This window comes from Amaranthus tricolor, chromosome 15 (assembly GCF_026212465.1).
Source record: "Amaranthus tricolor cultivar Red isolate AtriRed21 chromosome 15, ASM2621246v1, whole genome shotgun sequence".
Lineage (NCBI taxonomy): Eukaryota > Viridiplantae > Streptophyta > Magnoliopsida > Caryophyllales > Amaranthaceae > Amaranthus > Amaranthus tricolor.
The window spans coordinates 18,122,345-18,132,608 of record NC_080061.1 but is presented as its reverse complement, the minus strand read 5'-3'; the positions used below and the strand labels follow the sequence as shown (position 1 = coordinate 18,132,608).

General features: G+C 27.6%; 1 long non-coding RNA gene across 1 annotated transcript; it reads right to left on the bottom strand.

The window, feature by feature from the left end:
- Positions 1-1,882: 1,882 nt before the first annotated feature.
- Positions 1,883-4,669, bottom strand: LOC130801165 (uncharacterized). Its single transcript, XR_009039522.1, has 3 exons — positions 4,027-4,669; positions 3,596-3,769; positions 1,883-3,523 (listed from the first exon to the last, which is right to left on the bottom strand). It is a non-coding gene; the product is annotated as an uncharacterized LOC130801165 (long non-coding RNA).
- Positions 4,670-10,264: the final 5,595 nt, after the last annotated feature.

The window sequence follows — 10,264 nt, the reverse complement described above, 5'->3', positions numbered from 1 at the left end:
CTACATAAGTAGTTTTCTTAATAAAACAAATAAATAGTTTGGGTTGGATCAATAGAAGTCATCTCATGATGAGACCTTAATAGAGAATTAGTGAATAGTTTTTTATTATTATTATTATTATTATTATTATTATTATTATTATTTTAAATATATTATTAATGCCATTTGCATTTATTTTTTATGTACTTTTTATGTTTCACTATACTTGCTACATTTGACTTTATTCGCAATTCAATGTGTTATGTTGATCATTTATATATTAAACTATACGCGTCTAAACATTATAAAATGTTAATATTATAAAAGTATGCGATTAGATGATTCAAACAAGATCCTACTTGACTATATTATTTCTTACACATTAGCTGCAGTATATAAAATTATCTCGAACGGGAAATAGTGTCAAAAATGGTAATGTAGCGAATATTTTAGAACAGAGGAAGTAGGTAATTCTTCTGTATCTTATATGACATCAGAAGCCAGCGTGACAAGATGTCACAACTTTGAATCTCAATCATCTATCATTTAAAGTGGAATATTAAAAGCATCAGTTGTATTCGCACTTCTTACCAAAAGAGCCCTTGTGTGAAGAGGCGTGTTTGGGTATATAACATATTTTAGGGGCCTAAGCATCAACTTAAACTTTTGGTTGAGCTGAATTCTAGATGTTGGATATTGAGATGTATTTGCCATTATATACCTAACTAGTGTATGTACTCGTGGAGTGCATGCATATATTGGTCTTTTAATTTATATAAATTCAATTGAAATGTTGAAAACTATCCTAACATTTAATGTATCAAATTGTAAAAGACATAATAAAAATTATTGCAGTCATTTATGAACAGGTTGTATTACCAAACCAATATATTTAAGCAGTGTAGTAATGTCTAAATCCTCTCTTATAGAATGCTTATGTTAGAAGTTTTTAACAATATGAATTATATGTCTAATCCATGCAAAAAAAAAAAAAAAAAAAAAAAAAAAAAAAAACTTTATTTTACAATCACAAATTTTTATTTAAGTGCACAATTTACAAATGAGTTGGTTTTATTATAGCAAAATATTAAATGAAAAATAATTACAAATAGTTATTAACCAAACACATAAAATATGCATTTAAACCTTCCACAAAATTTATTTTGATGAAAATTGAATCAATTTAACATTCACTTATCTAAAAAAGTATATTAAAATAATTTATGTCGTAGTTACCTAATCAAGTCAAAAATAGCACGTGTAATTTTTGTTTTAATTGATACTATTAATGAAATGTTTGTTTCTTTCACCTGAATTTTATCATACAAAAATTCAAAATAGTATTTTGTTTTGAGATAAATACACGTACTATTCATACTTGACATCAAAATATCAATCTCATTTTAAAATTAAATGACTCATAAATTAGATGTAATATGTTTTTTTGGCAATTTAAATGAAATATATTAACTCCAAAAAACCTTTTTACAACCTAAGCTACAAAAAAGAAAAAAACACCCCCTAAACACATGAGGGAGATGACAACAAAACAACCAGCCAAAACAAGCCAATAGGAAAGACCCAGAAACAAACAAAACTAACTACTTAACTACCAAAGACCAAAAGACAATGATAAGAAGGACAAGCTATCCAGCTAAACAAACCAAGCCAAAAAGGCAACCCTTCAAAGAAACTATAACTCTTGACAAATTATTCATCAAACCATCTCGAACTAGAAGTGAAAACCAACGAAGGAGAGAAGCGAAACCGATAACCAACCTACCAAGAGACTAGGTTGACTATCACAGCTACTAGCAGCTTCACTCCATACCTTTTTATCCTTAGACTTCTTTTTTCTATTCACTTGGACCGATTCCTTCTCCTATACATTGACAGTCTCACCCTGAGGTCTCCCACCAGCCACTCCAGTAGCCATTATTTTTGTGCAACATTATCCTGCATAGGCATAGAAGGCAAAACAATAGTGTTCTTCTTGACAGCCTTCACAACATGTCTATTCTTGGGTTATATGCCCTATAACATGGCATTTCTAACAAAAGTGAGGCACCCACTAAATAATCTTGATGAATAACGTGGCCCTCCTCACCTTCTACTAGGACAGTTTTAGGCAAAGGCTTAGAAACATCCATCATCATCATCATGCCTAGTGTATCCCGCGCTCATAAGAACTATGATCAGGGTCGGGGGAGGGAAGGAAGGCGGCGACAAGGGATGGCAATCTGTATTGGACCAGATCAAGATTCGTAGATCTATTTTCGTTTTCAAGGATTTGGGCCCTAAATTGGACCCAACGGATCGGGGTCAAATTTGAATCCTTTTAAATTTCACGTGTTTAGATGCGGATCTTAAAAAAATACCCAAACCCGGACTTGTGGATTTGTAGGACCTATTTTTTATTTTATATGCATTAAATATGCTGGGCTTAGATTGGGATTCGGGATTTTTAAAAGCTCAACTGATTTTGCAACATGACAACACCCTTCCGCTGAAAGTCTGAATCCCTTACTCCCTTATATTTTGTAATGTGATACAATCTTTATTTTTTTACCTTAATCCCTTATATTCTGTAATGTGATACAATCCCTTACTCTTACTCTCTTCCCAAACGGCCAAACCCTAATCCACAAGAGTCAAGACCCCAAAATCCGCAATTCAGTGTTCACTAGGTATTTCAAGACAATTTTAAGTTGTATAATGTTTTTTGGGTGATCGATTGTGAAATTATATATATTATTATCATGATTCAATGAATATAGCTTTATGGCAATCTCAACACAATCCAAAAATAAAATAAAAAATAAAAAAACGCAAAAAATAAGTCAGACCCGTTTTGGACCTGAATCCGATACTGGATTGCAGTATCCACGGATTCGGATATGGATCTTGAAAAAGTAAACCCGCGGATTCGGGTCTAGATCTGGTTCTTGCTATTGATAATGGATATTGATTTGGGTCCACGTGGATCTGATCCAGATCCGACCCGTTGACATACCTAGCGGCAACTCATGCCCATAAAGGAGAGTGCGACTAAAGAGTTCTTCGACTGGAGAAAGTTCCACAGATAAATTCTCAAAAAAATCTCGGTAGTCAAAAACATATAAATAAATAAAATACATACAAATAAAAAAAATAACCAGGTAGAAACGAATAAAAAATAGTATGTAAAAAGGTAAAGGCAAAAACAAGAAATACTAATAAGAAAAAGAGTATAAGTAGTTTAATCCATGGATAACATACTAATCTATTTTAAAAGAATATGCCAAAAGTTTAAATTGAATATTCCGGAAACACATAATAAGTATTCAGATAATCAAAAGCAAACAACCCTAAGACTTTATTGAATAAAATATATTTAAAGTGTTCTAATTTGATGACTATTTCTCAATCTTTGGGAGCTTTGTACATGACATATCTACATCCATGATTTGACCTCTTGATATATCCTTTTGAATGGTGTCTTGTTAGAGTTTTCATCTTGAATCGAATTTGTCTCAGAAATTTTATTTCCCTCATTTTGAGAAACCTAATTTGTTGAAAAAATTTGTTAGTTAAAATTTTTTTTAATATTAAACGCACATTCATATAAATTTATTACCTCATTCTTCTCAAGAAATTGATCAATAATGCTAGGATCCTTTGTTAGCCTTTTAACAGTGTATGTTCGGCTTCCTTTCTCAATGTTGAAGTTGTTAGTTACTTTGTAGCGGAATAAGTAACGCCGATCGAATAGGGATTCGAGCTCAATTGGAAAAGAAGTTGGAAATTTTGACTGTAACATCAATATAAATAATAACAAATAAGTATATTAATATCAACAAAATAAATGATTCTTTGATAATAATTATTCATTATAAACATTCAGACTTTTAACTGACTTGCCCTCACATCTCTAGCACTTAATCCGATTTCAGCTCTAGCTTGTGGATCCCATAAAATAAGAATAGCAAAGATATTGTTATTTTATTAATTACCAATTTACGTATTATGAATTTATGAAATATGTGTTAAGGAATTGTTATTGCATACCTGTCCAATTCTTCATTTTGGCATACTGCAATATCATAATAACTCTTTCATTCACAATTTCTCTATGCTTGATGTGTTCATAAGCCCTTTCAGCAAAGTGATCCCAAAGTCTTTTAGAGGGAATTTTCATTATAATCATCACCAATCACATCTGATATAAAAGTAATTACTTTGCCAAAATTAAAATTTTTCTGTTAATGAATAGAAAAAGGCAAAGAAACTTGTCATTCTGAACATTATCGAGAATGTCAGAGAAGGAAACAAAGTTAAAAAAAATGGATTTGCTAATTTTCAAGTTTGGAATTTCTTCGATTATAGATGTATTATAGAAGAACATCTTCCATTCATGTTTGGTTGATCTATACTCACCCACTGCAGGATTAACACCAAATTTTGAATAGAAAATAAGGTTTTCCTAACACACAGGAATTGGAATGAGTTGGCATTGTAAATTTTCCCGTCCAAGCCATTATAGATATTCCTTTTTCGTCCACCAGGATTAAGTGAATTGATGTGGTCACATCTCTCTCTTTATACTCCCACATATGTATCACCTTTGTATTAATTTTCCATCGCTCTGAATTTCTTGAATGTAATTTAAGCTCATGATTATTCTTGAAAATATTATTCATCAACAGTTATGTTTGAGAAAAGAGAAATGATATGAGCAAATAATTGGAATGATCAAATGGTCTATTAATACTGTAATTCCTATCATTAAAGTGAAACCAAATTTTTATTTTTGTTAAGGGATAATTATGTTATATAAAAATTGATTACTTTACATATATTCCAATTGGATGATTTTTTACTGATTTAAAATTGTTATTGTTGTAGCCTAGCAATGTATTTTGACTGATTTTAACAATCAATTACCTAAATTGTTTACGTTAATATTTTACCACTGTATAATTACAGTTGGCTCATTGCCTTCACAAATATTCCAATTGGCTCATTTTTTGCTTCAATTTATTTGTTTCTATAATTGTCACCTGGTCTATATACTTCACTTTTTTTTGCTAAAATTTAAATTGTATTCATGGTAACCTAAAATTTAAATTTAAATTGTTGTATATTAATTGTAAATATGGTAAGCGTGTAAATGTTAATCATTGATTTTAATGTATTTTGAATGATTTATATGATCAATCGTTTTCCTAAATTGTTGTTTATTAATTGTAAATATGGCTAGTGTGTAAATGCTAATCACTGAAATTCTAATAATACCGGCCAATAGAATAAAGACAAATGACATTTACTCATTCAATCTTTTTTTTCTATTATACAACAAAATTAATATTATGTATGATTGTGTTATTAATTAATTATCATAATTTTTTAATTATTTAATTATCAATGTAAATAATGAAATCAAATTAATAGTGGTATGAGTCGTGCCAGTAATCCGCGATTTCTATAATATGTTGATTGTGTATCATTGGATCTTATTTATAATTCTAAATCAATTTTTTTGAAATTATTGTTATATGTTTCAATTTATTCATTTACTATTTATTATCCTACTATTATTGAATAAAAATTAATTATATATCATGTAATCATTTCCTATTGAATGGATTTTTTTCAATTGTCATGACTCTTTAGTAAATGACACTTGGAACTTTTCAATATTTTTATCAATTATATTTATTGTTAAATCATTCTTTAGCCCTTTTTACCGCCAAATGAATTTTTTTATTATCAGTTAGTGAGATAAAATATTTAGTTAGTATGAAATTAATGAGACATTGTGTTATTATTAATTATCATGTAATTATTTTAATCATTTAATTATCAGTGTAAATAACGAAATCAAATTATTAGTGGTAAGAGTCGTTAATTTTTTACCGCCTAATGATATTTACAGAATTTAAAATTTTATTTCTTATCATTAATTTTTTTTTCAAAGAATCTAATATGAAAATTAAGAATAATTAATTTTTTGTATATAATTATTTTAATCTTCTAATAAAAAAATAAATAATAAAATAATAAAGTATAATTAATAACCTTATATTTCAGCAAAACAATATTAAATTAAATTACATAAAATAACACTGAATTCTTTCATACTATAACTTTTTGTAATCTAATGGGTTTTTAATATAATTTAATATTGTGTTTGCTTTGAAAATAAAAGATACTTTATTATACTTTATTATTTTTACAATTTTATTTTTGTAAAATTTGCTTTTAAAGGCTAATCTTTAGTCCGTCTGCAGATTAAATATAATTAATTTATTCTATAAAGGGCCAACCTTTATGTCCTATTTGCAAAAAAAGGGATTTCAGGTAAGTGGTACCCATAATAATCGGTTTCCCTTTTAATTAAAAGAAGGATATTAAAAAAAATTTGTTAAAGCTTATAAAAATATGTAGAGATGTCTAATAACCTCTTTCACTCTACTTCCTCTTTATTTCATCTACTCTCTTTTTGTCTTTCTTTCAATCTCTCTCTCTCTCCATCTCTCTATTTCTCTACGAAAATGAATGGTTGTGATTCTTCTAATAGTGGTCAGAGCTCAAATGCAAATGGTATTCGAACTTTTACAAATTGGAGTTGAAATTGAGGACTGTTCGAAGGGGACCAATCTTTACTCTATGCTTAATTGTTGCATCATGCAAATGGACAACATCATTCTATCCCTATATATCCACTGCATCTTATAACTAACACTAGTGAAAAAAAGCTTATGTGTTGCGGTTTTATCCTTATTATATGCTGCGGTTTTGACCCCTTTTGTTTTTTAAAAAAGGGACTATATGTTGCGGTTCTTTTGTTTTGTGCATATTTTTTTTGTTTTGTGCAAAATTGAATAAAATGAACATTGAAGAAACCAGTGCAAAAGTCGCGAGCCACAACTTGAGCAATTTCCAAAACAGAAACTTTATCTTGAAATTTTGCGACCCGCGAGTCTTTTCGCGATCCGCAACTTTTGCACAAAACAACAATTTTGCAATATTGGGATATTTAACTTAATTAATTAATAAATTTATTTATTTATTTGATTTAACTAATTATCATTTTCGATGACCATTATAGAGCGATGACAACAAATACTTAAAAAGTTGTAAACTTATACTTTTGCAAACCAAACTCATACTTATACTTCTTCATACTTATACACAAAAACAAACTTATACACAACATTCCAAGTTATAAACTTATACTTACAAAACTTATACACAACATTCCGAGCTATAAATTTATACTTAGAAAGTTATAAACTTATACTTACAATCGTACAACCTACTACAATTTGCAATCAAATACAACACAATTTCAATACTTTAAAATTCATACTTATACTTCTTCATAACAATATGTCTTATAATTTAAAATTCATACTTGTATATACTTTTTCATACATAAACACAAAATTAAAAAAAAACTTATATACAACATTTCAAGTTATACACAACATTCCAAGTTATAAACTTAGACTTTTAAATCCATACTTATACATAAAAGCAAACTTAGAATTACACAATACTATATTTCTTCTATCATCATATACCCATCAACTTGTCAAAATTACCAACATTTCAAGTTATAAACTTTACACAACCCATATAACAAATCAAAAAAAAAAAATTAATCCATAAAAGCACCTCACATGAAACAACACTCAAATTTATCCACAAAACACAAACATAGAATTACAAAATACTATAATTTTTCTAACATTTTATATCCATCAATTAGTCAATTACCAACATTCCAAGTTATAAACTTATTTCAAGTTGTAAACATTAAACAACCCATATAACAAATCACAAAAAAATAATCCATAAAAGCACAAATATATCTTTAAAACTCAAATAAGTGAGATTCAAAAAACAATATGCCTTAAAATTTAAAATTCATACTTAAACATAAAAACAATCATTTAATCCAAAAACACAAACAAACTTGGAATAAACAACATTCTTTCAAGCCTATGTATATTCTAATAACAACATTCATTCAACCCTAGTTAACCCTAATAATAATACAACCCTAATAATATTACAACCCTAATTAACCCTAATTAACAAACTAATAATATAAACTAAGAAAAATGTAAAACATCATGGAAAAACAAAACGTATTAATATATGAATAGAATTTACCTTGGTATTTAAATGATAATGTTGTGCTCTACATTGTAACCTACAATGGAAAAACAAAAACAAAATTATATGATTAAACAGGATGAAGATGAATAAGATGAACAAGATGAAGAAAAACAAGAACAAAATTTTAAAAATAAGCCCTAATTCGTGGGTTTAAAGATGAGATTGAAATGGGTTAGCAAGGTGAGATTTCAATGGGTTTTCGTGGGTTTTCATGGGTGATATAGGTTGGCTATGTATTAAACAAGAACCAAACTATAAACACACGTTTGTATTTTAAATTTTCGAATTCAATAAATAAGGCTGAAAAGTTTCTATTGTAATGGAATTGTTTTGTGATTTTTGTGGTTTTGAAACAAGGAAAGTTAAGAAAGGATATGTGGACAGAACAACTTTAAAATGGTTGAACCAAAGGTTTAGTTTCGATATAGAATTCACCACGAAATCAAAGCTATGGGCTCCTAAGAACACATTCAATATTTAGCCAAAAGAATGAAAAGCAAAGGAACTTCAACTTACTTTCAACTAATCCAAGTTAAAATTAAATTGCAAAGAAGGAACAAGAAATGCTCAAAGGTTGTTTGTATTAAAATGTAATGGAAGTGAGTGAATTACAAGAGAGCAAGCAGTGAAGACTCAACTCTCTTAAATGATGATAATTCAAAACACATATTAATTAAAAAAATAAATTAAGTAATTATATTTAGTTGTTTAAGTTGATCCATAATCATATTAAATATAAAGTGAATAATTGATATATATATTTTAAGTCCTGAATATTGAAATACGTTTAAATGAATTAAGTTTATCTTAAGGTTTAATTTATAAGTTTTGAAATAAGTTTAAATGGTTTTAAGATAATTATGTTTAAGATAAGGTTGTTTCCGTAATTATCTTTTAAAATATTTTTGTAGCACCCCGTAATTTATCGGATTTTAAAAGAAAATATAATAAGATAAAAAAATAAATAAGGTTATTAAATTATACTATTTTACATATATAATTATAAGAATAAAGTAAATTAAATTTTAACGGCAACGAGTTTTATCACGTACGATGTCATCGCGTGACGTTTCTTTTCTGTTTTAACAATATCATAGTAATTACTTAATTAATTAATTAATTTTAAAAAAATAATAATAATTAGGGGGAAATTGAAGGGGTGGCCGGTTGGTGGAGGCATGGGAGGAGTCTTGTAACTCCTCTCATAATTGTGTATTATGGCACAATTATGACTATTATCTTAAGTACCTATTAATCCTTAAACTCCTTTGATTTTCCTCACCATTTCAAAACTTCAAGTAAACAAAAAAGAAATTTAGAAATTTTCTCCCTGTTTGCTCCTTGAATTCGGCACAATCAAAAGGAAAAAAAAAAATTCTTGTTGTCCAATCCAATCTTTTGATCAAAGGGTAAGTTTAATTGAATTGTTAATTATAGATTTTATATACTAAGATTTATAAAAGAATTATGTTTTATGTATGATGATATCCTATGACTTATAAGAGGATTGAATATTTTTCTTTTATATATAAAAATTTTCTCTAATAATCCTTTAATAAACTATAATTTGTTAAAAGGATTAAGAAAAGAACTTCATGATCAATATTCTTTAACAAAATTTAAATTTGTTATAAGAATTAAGAATTTAAAGTTATATTGAAATTTAAATAAATTTCTTACGGTCTATTTTCTCTAACAAAATTTCAATTTGTTAGATGAAATTTAAATGGTATAAACCAAGTAGTGTAGTTATTCAACAGATTATAAATCTTTTAGCAAAATTTGACTTGTTTGAAGGATTTTATATATACATATACGTTTTGATTTAAAAGGGTGATTTGGTTTTATGATTCTCTACAAAATTTTAATTTGTCAAGAGAATCAAGTATTTAATTTAATTATCATAATTTATAAAATTTTAAGTTCTTGAAGGATTTTGTGAATGTGATCTTGTTAGATGTATTTTGGTCATGGGATTTAAAGGATTAATCATTTGAATAATGTACATATAATAATAATAATAATAATAATAATAATAATAATAATAATAATAATAATAATAATAATTCTCCGGGCAGCAGCAGTTCTGTCTCGGTAAAGGTGCCGATCCGGATACGTC